Consider the following 18,536-nt stretch of genomic DNA (forward strand, 5'->3'; position numbering starts at 1 on the left):
TTAGGATGAAGACCATCTCTTCTGAAAAATCCAGGCCTTTCCCAAAAATCATCCCAATTGTTCACAAACGCTCTGCTTTTATTTGCACACCAGGTTTCTAGCCAGCAGTGAAGGGAATGCAATCTGCTATAAATCACATCCCCTCTATATAATCTTGGTAAGGGGCCAGATACAACTAAATTCCGACATTTTCTTTTAGCTTTGATGCAAAGAGAGATGAAGTTCCTCTTTAATACCTCCGATTGCTGTGAATAAATATCATTAGTGCTGACATGCAGCAATAAGGTAGATACTTCATCGTCGGCGACACGGTCCAATGCGGCCTCTATGCCAGAAATCTTGGCCCCTGCGAGGCACTTAACATGAACTGCTGGTTTAACATAGTTTGGAATTCTAACATTCCGCACTATGGAATCGCCAGTTATGAGCACTTTCTTATTCTCAGTTTCCACAGGCGCGCTGCGGAGTGCTGAGAATCTGTTCTGGGTCCGAATTGGTGACCTGGGTGCCGGGGGACTACATTTTGGATTCTTAGACCCCCGTCTTGCTGTTACCCACTCGCCCTGTGGCTGAATTGGTGCTGCTGACTTCGGCCGCACACTGACTACAGTGGGGTCTGGAGAGACTGAAGCCGAATCCGATGTAGCCGAATTGTCTAAACAAACCGAGTCGATCCAATTTTCGGTTTGCCTAATCGCTATCAGATTCCTAACGTGGTCCTCCAATTCGCATATTTTCCCAACCAACTCTAAATTAACTAAACACTTTTGGCAGGTGAAGCTGTCTACACTGTCGGCCGGAAAACCTGAACTGTACATGCTGCAGGACACACAACATATAAACGTGCCCTCAACGGGCAGAGCGCAGATATAACTTACGTTTAGTGGTGATGTCATCTTCTCCGTTTTTTGAAGTAACTTAAGTGCTTTCCGCGTTCAGCTGAATCACTTAGAGACCATCAGCTTTAAGTTTCCACCACCCGCTGAGAGATTGACTTTAGTTTCTCACTGCCGGTTATTTCTACTGGTCAGCTGCCGGCTTTACTTCAGAAGAACTTGCTTAGGTGTTTGTGAAGGACTACGTGCCTGTGGGAGACGCCGCTGCTCCATGCTTCCGCTCGCTGCTCTGCTCTGTCTGCTCTGCTCCGTGCTTCTGCTCGCTGCTCTGCTCCGTGCTTCCGCTCACTGCTCTGCTCCGTGCTTCCGCTCACTGCTCTGAGGGTCCTGCAATGTCAGACGTGCAGTTCCAAAGATGCACATACTGAGGTCTGTTTTTAAGATAGTCCACGATCCATGCCACCAGGTATGAATCTACTCCCATCTCTGTCAGCTTGTCCCTAAGGAGCAGAGGTTGGATTGTGTTGAAGGCGCCAGAGAAGTCTAGAAACATAATTCTTACAGCACCACTGCCTCTGTCCAAGTGGGAGAGGGATCGATGTAGCATATAGATGATGGCATCCTGCGCTCCCACCTTCTCCTGATATGCAAATTGCAGAGGGTCGAGGACGTGTTGAACCTGTGGTCTCAGGTGGTGAAGCAGCAGCCTCTCCATGGTCTTCATCACATGTGATGTCAGAGCAACAGGCCGGAAGTCATTCAGCTCACTAGGACATGATACCTTTGGGACTGGGGTGATGCAAGATGTTTTCCAAAGCCTTGGGACTCTCCCCTGTTCCAGGCTCAGGTTGAAGATGCGCTGTAGAGGACCCCCCTGCTTCGATGCACAGACCTTCAGCAGTCGTTGCGATACTCCATCTGGACCCGCTGCTTTGCTGGCACGAAGTATCCTCAGCTCTCTGCTCACTTGCGCTGTTGTAATTATGGGTGGGGATGTCTCTCCTATGCTGGTATCAGCAGAAGGATTTGTGGAGGGTGCAGTACTCCGAGGTGAGAGTGAGAGTGGGTTAGGGTGATCAAACCTGTTAAAGAAGTTGTTCATTTGGTTTGCTCTATTCACGTCTCTCTCGATGGTGGTACCCCGCTTCGAGCTGCAGCCAGTGATGATCTTCATCCCATCCCACACTTCCTTCATGCTGTTATTCTGCAACTTCTGCTCCAGCTTTCTCCTGTACTGCTCCTTCGCCGCCCTGAGCTGGACTCGGAGTTCCTTCTGCACGCGCTTGAGCTCATGCTGATCACCGCCTTTGAAAGCCCTTTTCTTCTGGTTCAAAAGGCCCTTGATGTCACTTGTAATCCATGGCTTGTTGTTAGCATAGCAACGTACAGTTCTTACTGGAACTACAATGTCCATACAGAAGTTGATGTAGTCAGTAGTGCAGTCAACAACTTCCTCAGTGTTCTCACTATGTGATCCCTGCAGGATATCCCAGTCTGTAGTTCCAAAACATTCTCTCAGAGCCTTCTCTGCCTCTGGGGTCCACTTCCTGAATGATCGTGTGGTTGCAGGTAGGACCCTCACTTTTGGTTTGTAGTGAACTTAAACTTGCAAAATCAAGAAACATCTGTAGCCCCTGATATTAGAACAATCGAGAACTGGCCATTCAGTCCAACAAAACTTGCCAGTCTTGTCCGCTTAACTCTTCCAAAATAATATCAAGTCGAGTTTTGAAGGTTCCTAAAGTCCTCCTGCCTACCACACTACTTGGTAACATCTTATAGCTAAGGACCATTGACATCAATCTGCCTACAAAGAGGACAGCTAATAATAATAAATGTATAGCTTAAAGATCATATTTACTTTATTGGCATTGCATTTTTTTGTGAACAGGTCATAATCGCTCTTTGGATTCAATGGTTTTAACAATGCATTCTTTAGCTTAATTAAACTAATTTCCTTAGCACATAGTTTGGAGCATGTAACCATGAGTACCTACAAATGATTTCCATGCATATCAAGACAGTAGCATCATGAAATTATTCAAGTTTTATTTTTGGCTGTTACTTGGTCTTTTAATTTTTAATACGCATTGTTTATTGGGGATTTGAAGACCAAGCAATTCATATTTAATGTTTTTCATTTGTAATTATTTCAAATGATATTAAAAATTAATCACATTTTCTGGTGAGGCCATTTTATTTTTTCTGAGTAAGTTACCACTTTGTGCACCAGTTGGTAAGTCTAGTGTGCTAGGCCACACAACCCATTACCATTTAAGGCTGTGGTAGAAATTGAACATCTAATTAAAGAAAGAAACATCTGCCTGATAACTGATTTGTCATGTTAGGGGGAGAAATGCTGTTCATTGTATCTTTTAATTACTCCTCGGCAAAATGCCTTGGAGGGAGCATTCTTCAAAAACAGTCTGTTACAGCATGGTCAGAATAATCAGAATAGTCAGAGAAACAAGCACTTGTCACTACTTTTCTACCCCTCTAAAACTTGAACGTGGCTACATTTCATAGATCAATCATTTAAAATGTTTGCCAACATCATTGCTTGCAAAGCTACAATGAAGTACTCACATCAAGACCTATAAAAAGGTACAACATTTTCTTTTAATTACTGTTTGCTCTATAGGAACTTTTTTTTAAAGAAATGTTTAAAGTCTATATTCCAACAGTGCAAGGTCAACCAAGTTCTGAAATGGATAATGCCACAGACAACCAACATCAGTTTCATTTGAAATTAAACAGCTAAGTCTTATTTGTAACAGCCCCCATTCACTCAGAAGGAATATTTACAATCCAAATTGATTGGACTCAGACAGCTGCGCATGCAGAGGATTGTGTGGGTTTTGGACACCCACAGTTGCAGATGCTCACATCAGTAGACATGATGGCTGACAAAATTTACAGAACATTGACCCTGACAGCTATGTAGAAATACAAAGCATAAACAGCTTTAAAGCAGACCAATTAAAAACTATGAATGTTGAGGCAAGCATTGAAATAAAAAAAAAAAAAATATATGATCAAACAATTTACTACAATTAAAAAGCAATGTAAGAAAGCAATATAAAAAGTCTAATAAGGTATTGCTATGCAAAATTAATTAATCTTGGTTATTGATTCAATTACATTGGGCTTCTTTCATACATGGAAATATAATTTTAGGGTTTGATACATAAATCGATTAGGAAATTAACTCTTAACTACCTGCATTTATTAAATCCCACATGTATACAGTATGTGACCCAAAACAGGAGTGTCAGCTAGGCCCACTCCACTACCTACTGATAATACAATGAGCACTAGGACTCTACCAAAATGTTTCCATATTTTCTTCTTACTAGGTTCCACACACTGAAATTATGAATTCCCACATACAATCTTGGAAGAAAAAAAAAAACAAAACACAAAGACTGCCAAAAACATCCAACACAACTGGAAACCGAAACTCCTATGGTTACTCCTGCTTCTTCAATGCTGGCACCAGGTCTACCAATCTGTGAAGAGAAAAACCCATCTCCTTTAGGAACTGGAAAGGACCGACCATACCCATGGAACCTTCCAGCACTATCCGTGGTCAGGTTCCTACTTTACAAGGCACTTAGCTTAAATTAGAAGTTGCCAGGTAGGTTTCACTGAAACTCTCCTATAGCCAGGTTTCACTTCAGTCTTCTCCACCGCCTTACACCTTAACATAGCACAAGAAAACCTCCAAGCCTCTTGAATTGTTGGTAAACTAGGGTCCAACCCTTTGTAGGTCACCTTGCTAACCACAGTCCTTGTCTTAAAAACTTAATTTAGGTCCCACAAGATTGCCTAGTTTAAGTATAAACAAAGGTATAAAAGCTTAATATCTAAAGTAAAACAGTATAAAAACTCAAGCAGCACTGCACTTCACTTCACTTCACTTCACTTCACTTCACTTCACTTCACTTCACTTCACTTTCTCTGCAGTATACTTCACTTTCTCTGCAGCCTCATCTTCTGGTCTCTCCTTTTTTTCATCCCCCTACTCAGCTGTTATTTATTACCCTAACCCAACTTCACCTGGGAGAAATCAAGAATGAATCCATCAATTAACTAATTAAATAAAAATACCACTTGGAGAAAAAAAGCACATGCAATACAATTAACTGTGTATAAAAGAAAAAAAAATCTAATTTAAAACAAACATGAATAATCTTAGTACAAAGTGAATAATTCAAACAATTGACAAACCATGAATCACTCAATTTAAACTCAAAAAAACTTACTCAATTCCGGTGACATTTCATTGGGTTTATCTGCAGCTGCTTTTTCCACAGATATCCTGCATCTTCAACCAACATGAGAAGGACATGTGTCAGATAATTGGCAGTTTCTAGGATTGTATTAGTACAGTATATCACCTAGTATTTCACTTTAACCTCTGTAACTGTTGTCATTGTAAATTTCTTTTTTCCTCTAGTGCCAATTCCTAGGTACATCAGTACCATGTGGTTTCAAAAATGGTTAACTCTGAAGATTTCTGATCAGTTATTTTCAGGAAGGGTGGAAAGAAAGCTAAAGAGTCAATATACAGAACCACACACGCAAAGGCATTTTCTTATAACCACTGTCTCTTATTGAATGGAATAATAAACAGTGGAGTTGTGTAGTCATCACTTTATGGAAAAAACATCTCTTAATTCTTCCTGGAAGCTGAAGGTTCAGGCCCAACCCCTGCTCCATATGTAATAAAAGCTAAAAATACTGAAACAACCAAATAAATAAGTATATTTTTCTGTTTTTATGCAGCAGTTTTACAGCATTATAAGACAAACACTTTATTGAGAAGATGCACATCAGATTTCTGCCTGTTGAATTTCTGGATGTTACATAATGCAGTAAGTCACTTGGTTTATGTTGCACTAAGCAAAGAAGGAACCTGTTTACTTCTTTTACCAACAAAGGCGGAAAGCTGAACAAAAATAATTTACCCATCCTTCTAATTTTTAATTCTAAAATAAACCATCCTGTAGCCAGTCATGTCAGCTATGGAAGCAAGAAGGGAACAGCAGTCTTCTGAACTTAGCTACAAAGTGAGGTTTTTAAATTGAAAGGGAAAATAGGAGCAGCAGTCCAATCATGCCACCCATAGAAACCAGTCAAGATATGAATTATACTTCTGACTTAACTGCTGTAGATGTACACTTCAGTGATAAATATCTACTTCATTATGTTGTTTTCCAATTAATTTCTGTAACATGGATGTGTACATACTGAATATGGATTATTAAGCTAATAATATTAATTTTTTCTTCATCCTCTTGATCTTTTTCAACTTCTAAGCAGGGTCAATGTTCAAAGTTTATTGTCATGTGCACAGTAAGGAAACATGTTTCCCTGTACAATGAAATTCTTTCTTTGCTATCCACACCAAATGACAAAACCAACGTATAAAGATAAACATAAATAATAAGTAGCAGATAGATAATAAGTAACAGAGGCAGCATAAAGTATAAAAACACAACAGAAATATAAAGTGTAATGTGCAGGTAGGTGTGTGGTGGACAAGTCATATACAGTTACAGTTGTGTGAGGTAGATAGAATGAGGTGAACCACGGTTATAAACTTCAGTCAGTTATTTAGGAGTCTAATGGCCTTGGGAAAGGAAGAGTTCTTTAGCCTGGAAGTCCTGCATTTCATACTTCTATACCTCCTTCCTGAGGGTAGAAGTGTTAACAGTTCGTGTTGGGGGTGGATGGGGTCCCTGAGGATCGAGGCAGTTCTCCTGCAGACTCTGCAATTGTAGATGCTCTGCAGAGAGGGCAGTGGGGTCCTGGTGATCTTCTCAGCAGTCTTTACCACTCTCTGCAGGCGTTTGCGGTCCATAGCAGTAGTGTTGCCGTACCACACGGTGATGCAGCTGGTCAAGATGCTCTCAACAATGCAGCTGTAAAAGTTGCCGAGGATCTCAGTTGACATACCAAACTTCCTCAGCCTCCTCAGAAAGTACAGCCGCTGTTGAGCCCTCTTGACCAGCTGTGTGGTGTTAAGTGTCCAAGTGAGGTCCTCACTGATGTAGACACCCAGGTATTTAATGCTGCTCACCCTCTCCACTTCAAGCCCTCAGATGAACAGTGGCCGGTGAGATCTCCTCTTCTTCCTCATGTCCACTATCATCTCCTTCATCTTGTCTGTGTTGAGGGTGAGGTTGTTGTCCTCACACCATGACGCCAGACTGTCCACCTCCCTCCTGTAGACCGCCTCATCCCCACCAGTGATGCCTCATATCACTGCAGTGTCGTCTGCGAACTTTAGGATGATGTTATCTTTGTGGGAGGTGACACAGTCGTGGGTGAACAGGGTGTAGAGGATGGTGCTGAGGACGCATCCCTGTGGGGTGCCTGTGATAATGGTGGCTGAAATCCTATTACCAATCCTGACAGACTGGGGCCTGCTAGTCAGAAAGTCGAGGAGCCAGTCACAGAGGGTGGGGTGCAGGCCAAGTGCAGACAGTTTACAGGTGATTTTATGGGGGATAACCGTGTTAAAGGCGAAGCTTTAGTCAACAAAGAGCATCCTGATGTAGGAGTCTTTGTTCTCCAGATGGGAGAGGGAATGATGTAGTATGGCCGCGATGGCATCTAAGGTGGACCTGTTGGCATACTGCAGGGGGTCCAGAGTGTCCAGGATGCTGTTCTGAATGTGGGCCAGCACCACTGTCTCAAAACACTTCATGATGTTTGGAGTGAGTGCTACTGGCCTGTAATCATTCAGGCAGGTGGGTAGGCTTTTTTAGCAAGGGGGACTATGATCGTAGTCTTAGAGCAGGATGGAACGATGCGCTGATTGAGGGAAAGATTGAAGATGGAGCAGAGAACACCAGCCAGCTCATTGGCACATGCTTTGCGAGCCTGCCCAGGGATGTTGTCTGGTCCAGCTGCCTTGCGGGGGTTGATCTTCCTTAGTGCTTTGTGTACCTGACCTAAAGAGACCATTGGGGGAGGGGAGGGGGGTTGTGTGGTCCAGGTGTGTGTGTGCCTCCACTCTGTGCTGTTGCTGGATGTCTCAAAGCAGGTGTAGAAAGTGTTGAGATCATCCGGAAGACTGTCTGTGGAGCTGATTGTGCTGGTGGTGGTCCTGTAGTCTGTGATGTGCTGTAGGCCCTGCCACATACTTCCAGAGTCAGCAGTAGAATAGAAGCCCTCCAGCTTCCCTCTTGGCTGCTGTGATGGCTTTTCTTAGTCCGTACTTCGCAGCTTTGTACTCAGTGCCTGATCTAAATGCAAGAGAGCGGGCACACAGCATGTGGTGTATCTCACTGTTTATCAGGGCTTCTGTTTGGGGAACTTCCTGACTGGTATTGTGGGCACGATGTTGTCAATACAGGTGCTAATGTACCCAGTCACATACTCAGTATATTCTGTATCATGAGAGAAGAGTCCTCCAGAGTGGCTGCAACCCTAAATACATTCCAGTCTGTCTGAGCAAAACAATCCTGCAGGGTGCTCTCAGTCTCTGGGGTCCAAAGTTTAACTTGCTTAATGATAGGGTTTGTTTGTTTCAGCCTTTGTCTGTAGGCTGGGTACAGGTACAGAGTGACATGGTCTGATTGTCCGAAGTGGGGGCGGGGTGCAGCCCTGTATGCACCGAGTATGTTGCTGTAAACATGATCCAGTGTGTCCTTCTCACGGGTGGGAATGTTCACGTGTTGGTGGTATTTTGGAAGTACAGTCCGTAAATTGCACTGATTAAAGTCACCAGCTGCAATAAAAACAGCATCAGGATGAGCCGTCTCTAAGACGCTATTGACGTCATGGAGTTTGCCGAGCACTGCCATGGAGTTAGCTCGCGGTGGGATGTAAATAGCAGCCAAAAACACAACAGTGAATTTCCTCGGTAGATAATAGGGTTGGCATTTCAGCAGTAAAAACTCCCCATCTTGTGAGTAGTGCTTATAAACAGTCCGTACATTTCCACACCACGAGTTGTTAATAAACACACACCCCCCAAACCCCTTTAGTCTTACTGGAGGCTGAGGTGCGATCTCCTCGGTGCAAGGAGTGAGTCTGTAGCTGAACGGCACATTCTGGAACTTTGTCCGAAAGCCAGGTCTCGGTGAAAATTAGAGCACAGCACACTCTTATTTTCCGCTGCGCTGTAATACTGGCTCTTAGCTCATCCAGTTTGTTTTCCAGAGACTGCACGTAGGCTAGCAAGAGGCTGGGTAGCGGTGGTCGGCTAGCGCAGGCTTTCAACCTAGCATGGAGCCCTCCCCTCTTGCCTCGCTTGCGTCGCCGTCTCCAGAGCACTCTCATAGGGTCAGCTTGGTCTCTCGAGCTTGGCGCTATGGGGTCTTCCTCGGTGTGGTTGTGGTGTTGGCTGTGGGAACGAACAATGAACTGTAGCTCAGATGGTATAAAACTGGTAAATTCCAAGGGACTGTGTAAGTTAACAATGTCCAGCAATGCTTGTCTGCTGTACGATAGTAGTGCAAGGCATTTGTGCGTTGTAGAGAAGGCGAAAAACAAAAACACAAAACAAAACAAAAAACGGCATGGAGTGGATCGAGCAAACACGACTGCTACGGTTTATTTTAGGTTTCTAACAACCGTTAAATATCAATTAAATATCAGTTGATTATAACCTTACACAGCAAATTCACCAGTGTTAACTTTATCACTAGAAAAGTATGTCGAAAGCACATATATGGATGGCAGTTATAAAGGTCACATCTGCATAACAAGGTTATGAAAATAAGATTAACTTAAACTGTTGCCAATTACAGCCACTCAAAACACTTGACATTAACAGAAGGCTATCAAACTGTATCTTTCTGAAGTTACTTAGCACTCCCATTGAAATCCACTGAATGGATTTCTATGATTAACTGAGAAGCGTTGTTCAAAAAGTACAAATCGCTTACAAATCGCCTATCACTAGCATACTGTTGGGCTATGTCTTCTTGGAGGGAGACGTGAATGATGTCTCAACAAACAGCTATTATACACTTTATTAGAGAAAGGAAATAAACAACTACAAAATGTGCCAGAGGTTTGCACTGAAAGTTTTGGTGATGCGCCAATGAGTGTGCTACCAATGCAACTACCAAGGGGGTTGGAAAATCTACAACCTCCCAGCTGTGAAATGATCAACCCGGTCAAAGTTTTGTCAGATATCTGCAATCCATCAACTCAATCAATTCAAGTTCCCAACTTCTGTTACAGTCGGTAAGGCGTGCAGCTTTGCAGCTCATTGATACAACAGATAACAGTGAACAGTGAATGGCTAAAATATAGGATATCAAAAGTTGTATTTTTGGCAATTTTGTAATAATCTAATTGACGACAGATTCTCTCATTTATTTGGGTCTGGAATGCATACTTAAGGAAAAGAAAAATGTTAATTGAACTGTCTGCTTTTATACACTGTTATACTGGTCAAAATTCTAACAGGTATTATTTGACCATTTGTGCTTTGAGATGAGCTGGCATGTCTTAATGTATCATCGAAAGATAAGCAATCCATTTATCTTCACCATTTGTAAGTGGATTTTAATTATTGTTAACAAAAACATTCAAGCTAGATGTGCAAAAAAAAAAACATTGCTATTACAGGATTTCTAAAATGTTTTTTTAAAATGAATGTGTATTTAAACAGTAATAAAAATAATACTAGGCTCACTCATGGCAAATTTAGGTCCACCCTTTTATGAAATCCTGATTCTGATACTGCTGTTTAGATGATCAGTTGTTAGTATCAGCAGTGAAAATTTGGAAATCATTCCAGTTTCTACATGTACATGAATTTACCTAAAGCAGCAAAAGCTCCAGTTTTAGATAATTGAGCAATAAAAACAGCCATTTGCATTTTAAGATGTATTAAATATGAAAGTTGACAGAAAATATTACACTCAACTAAAGTATTTCTACTTTGTGGTGCTACATCACTGTTGAAAGCCAGAGTCATTTTCTACACTGTAGTGTCCTGGGCTGGTGACATCACTTCAAGAGAAGGCCTCACATCAACAAGCTGATTAAGAAGGTTTGACTTAGTTTGGGAACACATTCTTAACTCACTGGAATTAGTAGTAGAAATCAAAACGAAAATGAAGACAAAGTTGATGGCCACTGGTGCACATCCTTTCTATGACACACTAGAAGGATTCAGCAGAAGTGTGTCAAAAACACTTCTGGGGCTTTTGACCATTTTTATAACTCGTTTTTGTAACTCTTTGTGTGTTTTAGAGAAATTGCTGTTGTTGTCTTTTATAATATTCAGTGAAGAGCTACATTTACCCTTGAGAAAAATAAAGTGCTATCTATCTATCTATCTATCTATCTATCTATCTATCTATCTATCTATCTATCTATCTATCTATCTATCTATCTATCTATCTATCTATCTATCTATCTATCTATCTATCTATCTATCAAATGAATATGATGATGCATAATATTTAAAAAGGAGTAACTGAGGGTAGCCAGCTCATTTGTCATATAAAACCACAGGAGAACCTACAATACATATACAGCAGGTCAAGATGATGCCTATTCAGAAATGTCCTGTAAGGGCTAGTCTACATCCATCCTCCAAAACCTTTATATCAGTTAGGGTTGTGTCACAGAGGCAGAAATAATTTTTGAACAGAAGATCAGTCCATTGCATGATACAAATATCCTGGCATGCACACCTTTGAGAGGTCATGGGAAAATGGATTATGAACAAAATACCAATGACATGAAGCTGGGAACTGAACACAAGTCACTGGAGCTATGAGGGAATAGTGTGGGCCACTGTTCCATTGTGCTGTCTGACCTATTTTAGTATTTTAAAACATGGGACTAAAACATAACACTTGAATCAATCGTGTGGTACAGTAGCACAGTGGTAGTGCTGCTGCCTCGCAGTATGGAGATCTGGGTTCGCTTCCTGGCTCCTCCCCATGTGGAGTTTACATGTTCTACCCGTGTCTGCGTGGGTTTCCTCCGGGTGCTCTGGTTTCCTCCCACAGCCCAAAGACATGCAGGTTATGTGCATTGGCAATCCTAAATTGTCCCTAGTGTATGTGTTCCCTGTGATGGGTTGGCACCCTGCCTGGGGATTTGTTCCTGCCTTGGGCACTGGGATTGGCTCCAGCATGGCTAAAATATAGGATATCAAAGTTGTATTTTTGGCAATTTTGTAATAATCTAATTGACGACAGATTCTCTCATTTATTTGGATCTGGAATGCATACTTAAGGAAAAGAAAAACGGTAATTGAACTGTCTGCTTTTATACACTGTTATACTGGTCAAAATTATAACAGGTATTATTTGGCCATTTGTGCTTTGAGATGAGCTGGCATGTCTTAATGTACCCCAGTGACGTTGTGTTAGGATATAGCGGGTTGGACAATGACTGACTGACTTGAATCAATCAGTCATTTTAATAGTTTTTACTGGTTAGATAGATAGATAGATAGATAGATAGATAGATAGATAGATAGATAGATAGATAGATAGATAGATAGATAGATAGATAGATAGATAGATAGATAGATAGATAGATAGATATGAAAAGTACTACAGTAATCCCTCGCTATATCGCGCTTCGCCTTTCGCGGCTTCACTCCATCGCGGATTTTATATATACGCATATTTAAATATATATCGCGGATTTTTCGCTGCTTCGCGGGTTTCTGCGGACAATGGGTCTTTTAATTTCTGGTACATGCTTCCTCAGTTGGTTTGCCCAGTTGATTTCATACAAGGGACGCTATTGGCAGATGGCTGAGAAGCTACCCAGCTTACTTTTCTCTTTCTCTTGCGCTGACTTTCTCTGATCCTGACGTAGGGGGATTGAGCAGGGGGGCTGTTCGCACACCTAGACGATACGGACGGAAATGCTGAAAGATTATCTTCACGTTGCTATCTTTTGTGCAGCTGCTTCCTGAAACGACATGCTGCACAGTGCTTCGCATACTTAAAAGCTCGAAGGGCACGTATTGATTTTTCACTGTTTTGTTTTTCTCTGGCTCTCTCTCTCTCTCTCTCTCTCTCTCTCTCCCTGCACCTGACGGAGGGGGTGTGAGCTGCCGCCTTCAACAGCTTTGTGCCGCGGTGCTTCGCATACTTAAAAGCAAACAGCCCTATTGATTTGTTTGCTTTCCTGTGTCTTTCTGACAGACTCTGCTCCTGACGCGCACTCCTTTGAAGAGGAAAATATGTTTGCATTCTTTTAATTGTGAGACGGAACTGTCATCTCTGTCTTGTCATGGAGCACAGTTTAAACTATTGAAAAAGAGACAAATGTTTGTTTGCAGTGTTTGAATAACGTTCCTGTCTCTCTACAACCTCCTGTGTTTCTGCGCAAATCTGTGACCCAAGCATGACAATATAAAAATAACCATATAAACATATGGTTTCTACTTTGCGGATTTTCTTATTTCGCGGGTGGCTCTGGAACGCAACCCCCTCGATGGAGGAGGGATTACTGTATATAATAGATTGCTAGATTTTTAAAACTGAAATGTACTATGTATTCACTACACTATGTATTCTAAATTTTGCTTTTCAGAAGATAAAATGCAGTTCTTCAGTCCACTGTATCAGCTTCATTGTTTTTTGAAATGGTTGCTTATTTTTATCACACACCATGGTGTAAATTATATCTTTTGAAGATATTGGTAGTGTACCATACCATTTAGTTGTTTTACACTAAACCCTAGTACAGTCTAAGCTACAAATTTAGAACAAAAATAGTTGATATCAATATCACAGTAGCATATGGCAGTAAATATTCTTTTGGATTCTTCATCCCCTAATCGTAACAATAGGATAATGGCTTACATTTGAAGTGGAACATTATATGAAAAGATCTGTTTATGTGTTACAGTGCAATTGCTCCCATATGGCAACACAGGGTCATAAATGCCATTTTATGGATCATTGGAAATGTGCAACAATTTAAAGGCTGAATCCATTTACAGTAAGGTAACAGTTTATTTCATTTTTCAGGCCACTTCACTTTTAACTATCATTTACCTTCAAACTGAAGACATGCAGAAGCTTATTAGCTTTAAGGATAAGCAGAAGTTTGAATTAGTGTAATATTTCCTACATCTGCTGTCTTTGTTTGAAATACAGCGGCAGTTTCAAATTAATTGCAGAAATCCTGGGATTATGGGCCTCATGTTTGCCCCCTCAAAATTCCTGTATTGCTTATCTCCACTTTTGCAGGCAGACAAAAGTTATTTTCGGAGAGCAGCACTGTCAGCCATTTTCTAACCTTTTGCCATCTTTAGAGTATAAGTTGGTCAAAGCAAAAGAAAGCTGAAGTCAGATATTGGGGAAAAATGCATTTGGAAAGCTGATATATTTTGTGTAATCAGGGTATCATTTATATGAGAGTTATAAATAAATCTATATTTATTTCATATCTTTTTTATACTTTGCAGTTCTGGTGCTTATTGGGTAATGTTATTATATTTTTTATTTCAACCCCTATACCAATAAGCAATGTTTTGATTATTGTCTTGGCAGTACCTTGTTAACACCTTATAAGCAGCTCATAGTCAAGTGTTAATGGCTGATGTTTGGCAGCTGCATGTATGAGGACTGGCCTTCAAGCTTTTCGATGGATTGTGTTTGGAAACACTCCATCTAAAAGTAGAGAGTGACTAAATGCAATGTGTAGGCATACATTCAAGTATGTGATGGCGGCATATCATATTTCTAAGTGAATGGTTGCTGTTTGTCAGATTAATGCATATGGTGGATTCAGAAAGTATTCTGACCCCTTCACTTTTTTACATTTTGCTATGTTGCAGCCTTGTGCTAAAATCTTTTAAATTAATTTTTTCTCAACATCAAGAAACGCTCAATACTTCAGAATGACAAAGCAGGATTTTATGATTTTTTTCAGCTGAAGTACCTTTGGCAGTGATTACAGTATTCTTGAGTATGACACAACAAGCTTCACATGCCTGGATTTGGGGATTTTCTGCCATTCTTCTCTGCAGATCCTAAGAAGCTCTGTCAGGTTGGTTTAAGACTGTTCCCACACACCACTTTTATTCCCCTCCAGAGATGTTCGACTGAGTTCAAGTCTGGCTAAGCAACTCAAGGACATACCAAGAATTGTCCCTAAGCCACTACTTTGCTGTATTTGCTTTTTGCTTAGGGCCTGTTGGAAGGTGAACCTTCAGTTCAATGTGAGGTCCAGAGCACTCTGCAGCAGGTTTTCATTAAGGATTTGTCTGTACTTTGCTCCGTTCAACTTCTCATCGAACTGTCTAGTCTCCCAGTTCCAACCACTAAAAAACAACCCCACAGCATGATGCCACTGCCACAATGATGCTTCACTGTTGGAATGGTATTGCACAGGTGATGAGCAGTGCTTGGTTTCTTCTAGATGTTACACTAATCTTGGTTCCATCAGACCAGAAGATCTTGTTTCTCACAGTCAGAGAGTTCTTTAGATGCCTTTTGCAAACTCCAAATAGTTTGTCTTTTATTGAGGAAAGGCTTTTGCCTGTGTGCTTTGTTATAACACCCAAATTAGTGGAGTGTTGCAGTGATGGTTGTCTTTTTCACATCTCCACACAGGTTAAATGGAGTTCAGCTGGAATGATCATTGGGTTCTCGGAAACCTTTCTGGGTCCCCCATGATTGCTCGGTTTGGCCAAGTGGTCATCTCTAGGAAATGTGGTGGTTGCTTCTTTAATTTAAGAATTATAAAAAGAGCTGTGCTCTTGGGGACCTTCAATGCTACAGGCATTTTTTGTGCCTTGACATAATCCTTTCTCTGAGCTCTGTGCATAATTCCTTTGACCTCATGGCTTGGTTTTTTCTCTAATTCACATTGTTGACTGTGGGACCTTATACAGACAGGTGTGTGCCTTTTCTAACCATGTCTAATGAACTGACTGGACCATAGGTGGACTTCAAACAAGGTATAGAAACAGCTCAATAATGCTTAATAGGATGGGATGCACCTGAGCCAGATTTCATGGATCTTAGCAAAGGGTCTGAATCTTTGTGTCAATGTGATATTTCAGTTTTTTAAATTTTTAATACATTTGCAAAAATTATAAAATTCTGTTTTTGTTGTGTCACTTAGGGATATTTAGTGTTGCCTTATATGGGGGAAATAATTAATTTAAAATATATTAGCACAATGCAGCAACACAGCAAAATGTGAAAAAAGCAAAGGGATCTGAATAATTTCTAAATTTAATGTATATTTGAGTGGAACATTTATTGAGGTTTGGTGTTGTTTGCAGTGTTGTGATCAATGATTTGCTCCTTTCTGATTTTCTGAGATTATCTGCATGTTCTCATCCTAGTAAATAAGGCAGATCGTCTCTTATTTGAGAAACCACATTCAGAGGAACCATTTGACTGAGACGACTCTGCTGACTGTGGTCGACCAATGTACACCGTGCTAGAGCTACCAACATGTCATCAGTCCTGACTCTATTAGATTTCTCTTCTGCCTTTGACATGGTCAACCACAACATCCTTCTTGCCACCGTCTCTGACCTTGACATCATTGGGACTGCTCTCAGATGGTTTGATTCCTACATCTCGGTCAGATCCTACAGATGTGTCCTGGTGAAGGGAGTTGTCAAATGCACACCAGACGTGCACTGGGGTACCCCAAGGATCGGTGCTGGGTCCTCTACTCTTCTCTTTGTACACCACCTTACTGGGCTCCATCATTTAACCCCATGGATTCTCTTATCAGTGCTCAGATACACAGTTACACTTGTCGTTCCCATTAGAGGACAATACCGTATCAGCCTTACTGATATCTCAGTCTGGATGAAGGACCACCATTTCCAGCACTTCCTCACAAAAACCAAGCTTCTTGTGATCCCAGCCAGCCAGTCTGCTCCTCCCCCCATCTCTGTACAGTTTGGCTCACTGTTGCTAACACCTGCCAAGTCTGCACATAACTTGGAGTGGTACTTGATGAGCAGCTGTTGTGGAATATGACCCGGACACAGACAGGCAGACGCGTTAGAATTACCCCACACATGTTTATTGTGGTCTTCCATAGTTCACAATGCTCTCACAAACCCCAATACCCCACAGTTCTGACCAACATAATGCCTTTTCTTTGTCTTCAGACCGCCTCCTTGTCTCCTCCAGAGACCTCGTCCACTCTGCTCTCCCGATTCAAGTCATCCTCTGAAGGGAGGCAGCCCCTTTAAATAAGCACCTGGATGTGCTCCAGGTGTGTTCCCGGCAATCTCCCACCGACACGCCCCAGTGTGGCGGAAGTGCCGGCTGTATCCCCGAAAGCACTCCGGGTGTCCCTGCTTTTCTTCCCCCCAGCACTTCTGGGTGTGGCGGAAGTGCTGAGGTCCAGGGTCCTACAGGTATTGGGGTGCCCCCTGACGGTGACCACGGGCCCCTACAGTGTCGAGCTTCCCAGCTCTGTACCCGTGGCCCCCAGGGCGGTCGCCCCCTCGAGGTCTGGAGGAGGCATAAGCCCTCCTCCGGTCTTCTACAGCGTCCCGGCTGGGTACCACCCCCATCCGGGTACCACACTGTCTTTTTCTGAACACATTTCCACTGTTTCTCATTCATGCACTGTTTCACTCTGTGCATCATCCGCAAGATCAGACCTTATCTGACAGAGTAGTTAAGGGTTTAGTCTGGTCACGTCTGGACCACTTGCCTCTCGCTTCTTGGCAGGAGTACCCGCATGTGCTATAAAGGCGCTCCAGATGACCCAGCCTGCATCTTGTATTTAACCAGCTGAGGTGGGCACATGTCACTCCTCTATTCAGGCCGTTACATTGGCTTCCTGCAGCAGCACAAATCAAGTTCAAATCCCTGTTGCTTTCCTGCAGACTATTCAGTGGGTCACCACCTGCATATATAGATACACTGGTAAGGTGCTATGCTCCTTTTCGCCCCCTCAGGTCTTCGACTGAACATTAACTGGCGATGCCACCTTTGCATGGTATCAAGTCTCAATCCTGACTCTTTTCCTATGTAGTTCCTAGTTGGTGGAACCTCAAATAAGAACTTTGCTCTGCAATATTTTATACTTTTGGTTAATTTGTTTAAGTTTAATTGCTTTTGTGATTGTAATCAATGATTGTAAATGTATGAGATACAGTAATCCCTCCTCCATCGCGGGGGTTGCGTTCCAGAGCCACCCGTGAAATAAGAAAATCCGCGAAGTAGAAACCATATGTTTATATGGTTATTTTTATATTGTCATGCTTGGGTCACAGATTTGCGCAGAAACACAGGAGGTTGTAGAGAGACAGGAACATTATTCAAACACTGCAAACAAACATTTGTCTCTTTTTCAAAAGTTTAAACTGTGCTCCATGACAAGACAGAGATGACAGTTCTGTCTCACAATTAAAAGAATGCAAACATATCTTCCTCTTCAAAGGAGTGCGTGTCAGGAGCACAGAATGTTACATAGATAGAGAAAACAATCTCTAGCAAACAAATCAATAGGGCTGTTTGGCTTTTAAGTATGCGAAGCACAGCGGCACAAAGCTGTTGAAGGCGGCAGCTCACACCCCCTCCGTCAGGAGCAGGGAGAGAGAGAGAGAGAGAGAGACAGAGTTTGTTTTTCAGTCAAAAATCAATACGTGCCCTTCGAGCTTTTAAATATGCGAAGCACCGTGCAGCATGTCGTTTCAGGAAGCAGCTGCACAAAAGATAGCAACGTGAAGATAATCTTTCAGCATTTTTAGATGAGCGTCCG

Source organism: Erpetoichthys calabaricus, chromosome 14 (genome assembly GCF_900747795.2).
Source record: "Erpetoichthys calabaricus chromosome 14, fErpCal1.3, whole genome shotgun sequence".
In the NCBI taxonomy this organism is placed as follows: domain Eukaryota; kingdom Metazoa; phylum Chordata; class Cladistia; order Polypteriformes; family Polypteridae; genus Erpetoichthys; species Erpetoichthys calabaricus.